Here is a 12,040-nt window from a genome sequence, read left to right as displayed (position 1 = left end):
ATTACTTTAAATCAGCTACGTCACTTATATCATTATTACCTTTTATTATTCTTTTCACAACTCCATTAATAATAATTTTCTTTTTCGATCGTCATAGCAACCTTTTAATAAACAACTATTTGCTGTTACGGTAACTAGGAGTACAGTTTATACATGTAAAACCAACATAGATTTTCAGCTACTACGATTAAACATTATTTCTTTATATTTACAATCAACAACATATTGTCTCTTTATTCTTTTACTTCTACTCAACAGATTGTGTACTTTTACGCACCGTTGCCCAAAATCAAGATACGAAAATGGAAGTAATTTATCGAAAATGGAAGATATACAATACCCTTGTATACTAAGCTTTTCTTTCGTGGAATGTTTTTAAATTTAGTGTATATACACAGACGCAGATCCAGAATTTCTTCGAAATGGGAATATTCTATATACATCCATGAGTCATTATGTTCATTGCAGTTGACCATGAAGTGCCATAAGTATTAATTTAGGGCTCAGAGAAACCTTAGACCAGTTAAATCCACGTTTGTGTATATACAAGGAATGTTGATTTAATTCCTGGACTGATGATGTAAAATAATCATAGGGACAACTTACCACCTATTCGTACTAGTTTCCTTTAACGTATTTTTTGCAACTACACACTGATTCCAACGTTGTCGCCATTGCTAGAAGAAGTTCTACATTGATTCTTATGGAATGCTTCGCACTTTACTCGTCGTGTTGCTTCGGTCAATATCCAATTGTTTCCCTTTGAAGACAAATTTCTCTGGAGGGAAGAAGAAAATGTCAAAACATGCTTAGAACGGATGGTGTGTTGGGGATATTATTTTTGATCAAGAAAAAGTCGGACACCATTGCTAAAGTGTGACACGGAGTATCGTTATGTAGAAACAACACTGTCCAGGTGCCTTTGAATTAGGTCAACGTGCCCGTAAACCTATAATTATATCTCCTATAAGGATACTGGTGAAGAACATCGGACCATTGGTGATTGTTACCTCCAGTTACATGCTGATAGTGACATACATGTCCTGCTCTGGATCGAATGTCAGAAGTTCACTGATCTTGTCAGTTTTCTCTTTGACTCAAGAGCGGACGAGCAGAGCGCGGATCATATTCCACGGACGTTCTTCCGGCAAAAAGACATGCAAATCACTGAAAGGCTGTTGGACGACTCGTTGATGCTTCTTCGAATATAACCTGCAATATTTTTTTTATGCCACTGTAGTAGTTTTACAAGAATGAAGAAAGTCGGTGTTTCTATCGACCACCTATTTCGATCTTCTATGGATCGCACAACGCACCACACACAATCACATCTCACGTAACACTGCCTTGGTTCAGATGAGCAATAACACTGAAACGTCATCATGAGATGCAAATCACTGAAAGATTGTGGAACGACTCGTTGATGATTCTCCGAATACAACCTGCAATATTTTGTACGCCACTGTAGTCGTTTAACAAGAATTAAAAAAGTCAGTGTTTCTATCGACCACCTATTTCGATCTTCTATGGATCGCACAACGCACCACACACAATCACATCTCACGTAACACTGCCTTGGTTCAGATTAGCAATGACACTGAAACGTCATCATGAGATGCTGTTACTTGTATCAGGCCCGATGTAGTACTAACATTTTCTGCGAAAACAAATCTAGGAATTAGATGAACAGAACTTGTGTTTATGTGTGTATGTAATGATGAGTGATATTCATTTTTGTGCTTTCAGAATTATTTGTTAAATTTGCAAATTATCATCACAATTAATTCTTGTGCTAATGAAATGGATATAAATTATTTCAGCATCTCGTGGCATCAAGATAAGATGAAGAAAGAAAGTGAGTATTCAGAAGATATTGAACTTAAGAAAATGACTTTAACGTGCTTTAAGAGTGATATTCAATCTAAGATATCGGATGATAACAATGAAAACAATTCATATGACAATAAACTTATCGCCTTAGTTCCTGATATAAAGGTTCCTGTTGAAAGGTACAAACATGATATAAAGAAATATATTAAACTTGATGAACATCGTGGTCACGAAGCAGATGATACTTCAGAGAAACGCAGGTACGTTTACAATAGTCGATTTTTTCAGAGTTATGTTCGATATAAATTGTTTTTTTCTGCACTTACAATATTATGCTAGTAATTCCTGCCTTGTTTACTTGTAATTATGCTGAATGAGACGCTAACAATGGAATAAATAAAATAGGAACTCAGCTGACAAGCAATGTCTTCAGTTTTCTTACTATTTCCTGAAATTAGTAGACGAGAAATAGACTTGGATGATGTGTGTTACGGACTAGTTATAATAGAAGCGAATGTAACGAAGCTTCCATTAATCGATTCAGCCTGCATTTTTATAACTGTTCATCTGTCTGCTCCACAATAAGATGTAAAATTTATCCTATTATAATGAAGGTAGGTATGTGCCCTCCTTCAAATTTTAGAAATTACTATTGTTTCAAGTTGAAATTCATCAAGAATAAGTTGAGGGGAACCTGCAGAGTTGTAGAACACAGTTTCTGTTGCCAGGACGATCCTTTCCCTGCGCAAACTCAGCCACTAAAAGTAGTTTTCTCTATTCTGCAACCGATGGGCTACTTAGCCACCAAATTTCATCACCACCTTCTTCATTTAAATTTTTTATTTTCAGAAACACTCATTTTTATGTTTCTATAAATTCTTTTCCCGCTTCTGAGCAAAGTATACTCCGTGTTGAACGCTATGCTGAGACTGCTTTACTTTACTTCAAAACTAATCTCAAGGTTCTGGTCGGTAAACACCATCTAAAATGTAACGATTATTACATATTATTCTTATATTTTACACGTTACGTTTAGCCCACAGTTCGCGTAGATTTTAAAATATGTCAACATGATCAAATTACTTTAAATCAGCTACGTCACTTATATCATTATTACCTTTTATTATTCTTTTCACAACTCCATTAATAATAATTTTCTTTTTCGATCGTCATAGCAACCTTTTAATAAACAACTATTTGCTGTTACGGTAACTAGGAGTACAGTTTATACATGTAAAACCAACATAGATTTTCAGCTACTACGATTAAACATTATTTCTTTATATTTACAATCAACAACATATTGTCTCTTTATTCTTTTACTTCTACTCAACAGATTGTGTACTTTTACGCACCGTTGCCCAAAATCAAGATACGAAAATGGAAGTAATTTATCGAAAATGGAAGATATACAATACCGTTGTATACTAAGCTTTTCTTTCGTGGAATGTTTTTAAATTTAGTGTATATACACAGACGCAGATCCAGAATTTCTTCGAAATGGGAATATTCTATATACATCCATGAGTCATTATGTTCATTGCAGTTGACCATGAAGTGCCATAAGTATTAATTTAGGGCTCAGAGAAACCTTAGACCAGTTAAATCCACGTTTGTGTATATACAAGGAATGTTGATTTAATTCCCGGATTGATGATGTAAAATAATCATAGGGACAACTTACCACCTATTCGTACTAGTTTCCTTTAACGTATTTTTTGCAACTACACACTGATTCCAACGTTGTCGCCATTGCTAGAAGAAGTTCTACATTGATTCTTATGGAATGCTTCGCACTTTACTCGTCGTGTTGCTTCGGTCAATATCCAATTGTTTCCCTTTGAAGACAAATTTCTCTGGAGGGAAGAAGAAAATGTCAAAACATGCTTAGAACGGATGGTGTGTTGGGGATATTATTTTTGATCAAGAAAAAGTCGGACACCATTGCTAAAGTGTGACACGGAGTATCGTTATGTAGAAACAACACTGTCCAGGTGCCTTTGAATTAGGTCAACGTGCCCGTAAACCTATAATTATATCTCCTATAAGGATACTGGTGAAGAACATCGGATCATTGGTGATTGTTACCTCCAGTTACATGCTGATAGTGACATACATGTCCTGCTCTGGATCGAATGTCAGAAGTTCACTGATCTTGTCAGTTTTCTCTTTGACTCAAGAGCGGACGAGCAGAGCGCGGATCATATTCCACGGACGCTCATCCGGCAAAAAGACATGCAAATCACTGAAAGGCTGTTGGACGACTCGTTGATGCTTCTTCGAATATAACCTGCAATATTTTTTTTATGCCACTGTAGTAGTTTTACAAGAATGAAGAAAGTCGGTGTTTCTATCGACCACCTATTTCGATCTTCTATGGATCGCACAACGCACCACACACAATCACATCTCACGTAACACTGCCTTGGTTCAGATGAGCAATAACACTGAAACGTCATCATGAGATGCAAATCACTGAAAGATTGTGGAACGACTCGTTGATGATTCTCCGAATACAACCTGCAATATTTTGTACGCCACTGTAGTCGTTTAACAAGAATTAAAAAAGTCAGTGTTTCTATCGACCACCTATTTCGATCTTCTATGGATCGCACAACGCACCACACACAATCACATCTCACGTAACACTGCCTTGGTTCAGATTAGCAATGACACTGAAACGTCATCATGAGATGCTGTTACTTGTATCAGGCCCGATGTAGTACTAACATTTTCTGCGAAAACAAATCTAGGAATTAGATGAACAGAACTTGTGTTTATGTGTGTATGTAATGATGAGTGATATTCATTTTTGTGCTTTCAGAATTATTTGTTAAATTTGCAAATTATCATCACAATTAATTCTTGTGCTAATGAAATGGATATAAATTATTTCAGCATCTCGTGGCATCAAGATAAGATGAAGAAAGAAAGTGAGTATTCAGAAGATATTGAACTTAAGAAAATGACTTTAACGTGCTTTAAGAGTGATATTCAATCTAAGATATCGGATGATAACAATGAAAACAATTCAAATGACAATAAACTTATCGCCTTAGTTCCTGATATAAAGGTTCCTGTTGAAAGGTACAAACATGATATAAAGAAATATATTAAACTTGATGAACATCGTGGTCACGAAGCAGATGATACTTCAGAGAAACGCAGGTACGTTTACATTTGTCGATTTTTTCAGAGTTATGTTCGATATAAATTGTTTTTTTCTGCACTTACAATATTATGCTAGTAATTCCTGCCTTGTTTACTTGTAATTATGCTGAATGAGACGCTAACAATGGAATAAATAAAATAGGAACTCAGCTGACAAGCAATGTCTTCAGTTTTCTTACTATTTCCTGAAATTAGTAGACGAGAAATAGACTTGGATGATGTGTGTTACGGACTAGTTATAATAGAAGCGAATGTAACGAAGCTTCCATTAATCGATTCAGCCTGCATTTTTATAACTGTTCATCTGTCTGCTCCACAATAAGATGTAAAATTTATCCTATTATAATGAAGGTAGGTATGTGCCCTCCTTCAAATTTTAGAAATTACTATTGTTTCAAGTTGAAATTCATCAAGAATAAGTTGAGGGGAACCTGCAGAGTTGTAGAACACAGTTTCTGTTGCCAGGACGATCCTTTCCCTGCGCAAACTCAGCCACTAAAAGTAGTTTTCTCTATCCTGCAACCGATGGGCTACTTAGCCACCAAATTTCATCACCACCTTCTTCATTTAAATTTTTTATTTTCAGAAACACTCATTTTTATGTTTCTATAAATTCTTTTCCCGCTTCTGAGCAAAGTATACTCCGTGTTGAACGCTATGCTGAGACTGCTTTACTTTACTTCAAAACTAATCTCAAGGTTCTGGTCGGTAAACACCATCTAAAATGTAACGATTATTACTTATTATTCTTATATTTTACACGTTACGTTTAGCCCACAGTTCGCGTAGATTTTAAAATATGTCAACATGATCAAATTACTTTAAATCAGCTACGTCACTTATATCATTATTACCTTTTATTATTCTTTTCACAACTCCATTAATAATAATTTTCTTTTTCGATCGTCATAGCAACCTTTTAATAAACAACTATTTGCTGTTACGGTAACTAGGAGTACAGTTTATACATGTAAAACCAACATAGATTTTCAGCTACTACGATTAAACATTATTTCTTTATATTTACAATCAACAACATATTATCTCGTTTCTTCTTTTACTTCTACTCAACAGATTGTGTACTTTTACGCACCGTTGCCTTAAATCAAGATACGAAAATGGAAGTAATTTATCTTATAGATATACAATATCGTATATATGTCTCCCGACGTTCACTACTTGAATTGGTTACAATTTAAGAAAGAATCCTGGACCGTTATATAATTTTACATATATGGTTACATTACTTTTCGAATAGCCCTGGTATACATTAATTACAATACATATATATTAATTTCATTTTATTTCATTCTTATATTCATTTAACAATCAATTTTATATTTTAGTACTATAAATTATCGTCGAAGAGAACTTATTCAAAAATACGATCTACTTGTTAATTATTTTGGCCGAAAAATATATTTTTTAAATCAATATTAGGGGAGCTTATTGAAGAATCAACTCAGTATATGCTGACATAGTATATAACTTATTTCTTCCATTTGGGCATAATTAACAAAGCTTTGATAAACAATATTTGTATCGATGCATGGATGTAAATAGCATAGAATCCAGAATTATTACAAATTACAAAGACATTATAACAATACACAAAATGAAACAAAATGACCAATATGATAACAAGGATTAATACAATAAAGAAATTATTATATTAAGAGTCAATCTGAAAATTCAGCATTATCTATGTTAATCTTGGATAAAATTTCTGAAGGAACTAATGTCTTAACTAACTGTATCCATTTACTTTTAGTATGTTTTGACGGACGCCACATCTTTAGCTTAAGTTACATTGCGAAAAGGTTCGGATAAATTGCATTGTATGCTACAATCTTGTGTACGATCCTGTCTGTACTTCAACGGTATTCTGATTCCTATATTGAGAATTTCTGTCACCTATGAATCTATTATGTAATCCATTTCGTGGAAAATTAAACTTATTTTTAGCTTGATTCCTAAATGCAATACGATTATTGTTCCTTTTCCTCCTAAAATTAGATTCGGTTTTATTACCGGTAAAATTGGGTTGAGTTCTATTCTCGTTACAATTGAATCTTTTATTATTTCTCGCATTAAAACCACCTTCTTCCCTGACATTGATGTTGCGAACAGATACATAACTAACTTGATTACGATTATTTATTGGCCTGATTTCAATTACTATTAGCCTGCAACATCGATTGACTTTCAAAATTTTGCACAAACTAATAAGGTGATTGAAATTAACGCATTGTGAAGAAATTAACATTTGTTGCAACTTAAAAGGTAACAAGATTCGCATTGATGCTATTACTCTTGATTCCTGTTGGCATGGATTAATTAGCTTCAATTCATTATATACAGATATCACAAAATCAGTGAGACTCTTATCCAATTTTGAGTTATAATGTCTATTTCGAACTAAGGCGTCTCTATTGGCAAACATAAAATCATTTTCAAAATTTGAAAGTAAGGCATTCTTAAAATCTAATTAATTACGTAAATTACTTCTGATTGCTTTAAATGATACGGAACACGGTGGTAATAAAACATGAGGCAGAATTTTCAAAAATTTAGATCGGTCTACTCCACTTAAGTCACACTCTTTCTCGAACTTTTCTAAGAAAGTGCTGGCCGGGATGTCATCTGTCTTTCCACTAAATTTTGTTAATGATCTAATCTCATTAAACCGAAAATGATTACCTTTATTAGTATGTTTATAATGCCTGGAATTTACGGGAATGTATTCCCGGTGTGAGATGGATGATTTCTTCTCCAATTTCTCTTTATAGAAGCTTCACTATCATCTTGTTCTGAATATCCTTCCGGTGAAATAATATCTTCCACTACTGCTCTGGATTTATATGGAATAGGGTTAAGGTTGATAGCCGGAACTCAATTACTATTTGGAGTATTATACTTTTCTTTGATCGCATTTGCTTCCTTTTACAATTCCCTGATCTGACTAGTAAGCTCATTAACTATAGTTTCCACAACTTCCACCGAACTTTGAATATCAGTAAATCGATGTGAAATCTGTTCCATTCTATAATCTGTTCGTTCTAATTTTGAATGTATTTGTTGGTTTATTTGCTCCAACTTACTATCCATTTTAGAGTCCATTTGATTAGTTATTTGCTCAAATTTAGCATCTATCTGTTGTGTCATGGATAGAGTTATCTAGTGGAACATCTGCTCCATTTGAGTATCCATTTTTTGTTGTATTTGCTGCAGCTTTGTATCCTTTTTTTTTTTTTTTTTTTGCTGTTGCTGCGATATTTGCTGACCAAGCTGTCATATAAGATCAGCCACGTTTGTGGATGAGTTCATACTTGTTAGGACTACATCACGACATTCTACATTTAAATTTTCATTTCCAGAAACACTCATTTTTATGTTTGTATAAATTATTTTCCCGCTTCTGAGTAAAGTGTACTCCGTGTTGAACGCTATGCTGAGACTGCTTTACTTTATCTCAAAACTAATCTCAAGGTTCTGGTCGGTAAACACCATCTAAAATGTAACGATTATAACTTATTATTCTTATATTTTACACTTTACATTTAGCCCACAGTTAGGGTATATTTTAGAATATGTCAACATGATCAAATTACTTTAAATCAGACACGTCACTTATATTATTATTACCATTTATTATTTTTTCACAACTCCATTAATAATAATTTTCTTTTCCAATCGTCATAGCAAACTTTTAATAAACAACTATTTGCTGTTACGGTAACTAGGAGTACAGTTTATACATGTAAAACCAACATAGATTTTCAGCTACTACGATTAAACATTATTTGTTTATATTTACAATCAACAACATATTGTCTCTTTATTCTTTTACTTCTACTCAACAGATTGTGTACTTTTACGCACCGTTGCCCAAAATCAAGATACGAAAATGGAAGTAATTTATCGAAAATGGAAGATATACAATACCGTTGTATACTAAGCTTTTCTTTCGTGGAATGTTTTTAAATTTAGTGTATATACACAGACGCAGATCCAGAATTTCTTCGAAATGGGAATATTCTATATACATCCATGAGTCATTATGTTCATTGCAGTTGACCATGAAGTGCCATAAGTGTTAATTTAGGGCTCAGAGAAACCTTAGACCAGTTAAATCCACGTTTGTGTATATACAAGGTATGTTGATTTAATTCCCGGACTGATGATGTAAAATAATCATAGGGACAACTTACCACCTATTCGTACTAGTTTCCTTTAACGTATTTTTTGCAACTACACACTGATTCCAACGTTGTCGCCATTGCTAGAAGAAGTTCTACATTGATTCTTATGGAATGCTTCGCACTTTACTCGTCGTGTTGCTTCGGTCAATATCCAATTGTTTCCCTTTGAAGACAAATTTCTCTGGAGGGAAGAAGAAAATGTCAAAACATGCTTAGAACGGATGGTGTGTTGGGGATATTATTTTTGATCAAGAAAAAGTCGGACACCATTGCTAAAGTGTGACACGGAGTATCGTTATGTAGAAACAACACTGTCCAGGTGCCTTTGAATTAGGTCAACGTGCCCGTAAACCTATAATTATATCTCCTATAAGGATACTGGTGAAGAACATCGGATCATTGGTGATTGTTACCTCCAGTTACATGCTGATAGTGACATACATGTCCTGCTCTGGATCGAATGTCAGAAGTTCACTGATCTTGTCAGTTTTCTCTTTGACTCAAGAGCGGACGAGCAGAGCGCGGATCATATTCCACGGACGCTCATCCGGCAAAAAGACATGCAAATCACTGAAAGGCTGTTGGACGACTCGTTGATGCTTCTTCGAATATAACCTGCAATATTTTTTTTATGCCACTGTAGTAGTTTTACAAGAATGAAGAAAGTCGGTGTTTCTATCGACCACCTATTTCGATCTACTATGGATCCCACAACGCACCACACGCAATCACATCTCACGTAACACTGCCTTGGTTCAGATGAGCAATAACACTGAAACGTCATCATGAGATGCAAATCACTGAAAGATTGTGGAACGACTCGTTGATGATTCTCCGAATACAACCTGCAATATTTTGTACGCCACTGTAGTCGTTTAACAAGAATTAAAAAAGTCAGTGTTTCTATCGACCACCTATTTCGATCTTCTATGGATCGCACAACGCACCACACACAATCACATCTCACGTAACACTGCCTTGGTTCAGATTAGCAATGACACTGAAACGTCATCATGAGATGCTGTTACTTGTATCAGGCCCGATGTAGTACTAACATTTTCTGCGAAAACAAATCTAGGAATTAGATGAACAGAACTTGTGTTTATGTGTGTATGTAATGATGAGTGATATTCATTTTTGTGCTTTCAGAATTATTTGTTAAATTTGCAAATTATCATCACAATTAATTCTTGTGCTAATGAAATGGATATAAATTATTTCAGCATCTCGTGGCATCAAGATAAGATGAAGAAAGAAAGTGAGTATTCAGAAGATATTGAACTTAAGAAAATGACTTTAACGTGCTTTAAGAGTGATATTCAATCTAAGATATCGGATGATAACAATGAAAACAATTCAAATGACAATAAACTTATCGCCTTAGTTCATGATATAAAGGTTCCTGTTGAAAGGTACAAACATGATATAAAGAAATATATTAAACTTGATGAACATCGTGGTCACGAAGCAGATGATACTTCAGAGAAACGCAGGTACGTTTACATTTGTCGATTTTTTCAGAGTTATGTTCGATATAAATTGTTTTTTTCTGCACTTACAATATTATGCTAGTAATTCCTGCCTTGTTTACTTGTAATTATGCTGAATGAGACCCTAACAATGGAATAAATAAAATAGGAACTCAGCTGACAAGCAATGTCTTCAGTTTTCTTACTATTTCCTGAAATTAGTAGACGAGAAATAGACTTGGATGATGTGTGTTACGGACTAGTTATAATAGAAGCGAATGTAACGAAGCTTCCATTAATCGATTCAGCCTGCATTTTTATAACTGTTCATCTGTCTGCTCCACAATAAGATGTAAAATTTATCCTATTATAATGAAGGTAGGTATGTGCCCTCCTTCAAATTTTAGAAATTACTATTGTTTCAAGTTGAAATTCATCAAGAATAAGTTGAGGGGAACCTGCAGAGTTGTAGAACACAGTTTCTGTTGCCAGGACGATCCTTTCCCTGCGCAAACTCAGCCACTAAAAGTAGTTTTCTCTATTCTGCAACCGATGGGCTACTTAGCCACCAAATTTCATCACCACCTTCTTCATTTAAATTTTTTATTTTCAGAAACACTCATTTTTATGTTTCTATAAATTCTTTTCCCGCTTCTGAGCAAAGTATACTCCGTGTTGAACGCTATGCTGAGACTGCTTTACTTTACTTCAAAACTAATCTCAAGGTTCTGGTCGGTAAACACCATCTAAAATGTAACGATTATTACTTATTATTCTTATATTTTACACGTTACGTTTAGCCCACAGTTCGCGTAGATTTTAAAATATGTCAACATGATCAAATTACTTTAAATCAGCTACGTCACTTATATCATTATTACCTTTTATTATTCTTTTCACAACTCCATTAATAATAATTTTCTTTTTCGATCGTCATAGCAACCTTTTAATAAACAACTATTTGCTGTTACGGTAACTAGGAGTACAGTTTATACATGTAAAACCAACATAGATTTTCAGCTACTACGATTAAACATTATTTGTTTATATTTACAATCAACAACATATTGTCTCTTTATTCTTTTACTTCTACTCAACAGATTGTGTACTTTTACGCACCGTTGCCTTAAATCAAGATACGAAAATGGAAGTAATTTATCTTATAGATATACAATATCGTATATATGTCTCCCGACGTTCACTACTTGAATTGGTTACAATTTAAGAAAGAATCCTGGACCGTTACATAATTTTACATATATGGTTACATTACTTTTCGAATAGCCCTGGTATACATTAATTACAATACATATATATTAATTTCATTTTATTCCATTCTTATATTCATTTAACAATCAATTTTATATT

This window comes from Thermobia domestica, chromosome 6 (genome assembly GCF_964235325.1).
Source record: "Thermobia domestica chromosome 6, izTheDome1.hap1.1, whole genome shotgun sequence".
NCBI lineage: Eukaryota > Metazoa > Arthropoda > Insecta > Zygentoma > Lepismatidae > Thermobia > Thermobia domestica.
This window is presented reverse-complemented; position numbering follows the sequence as displayed.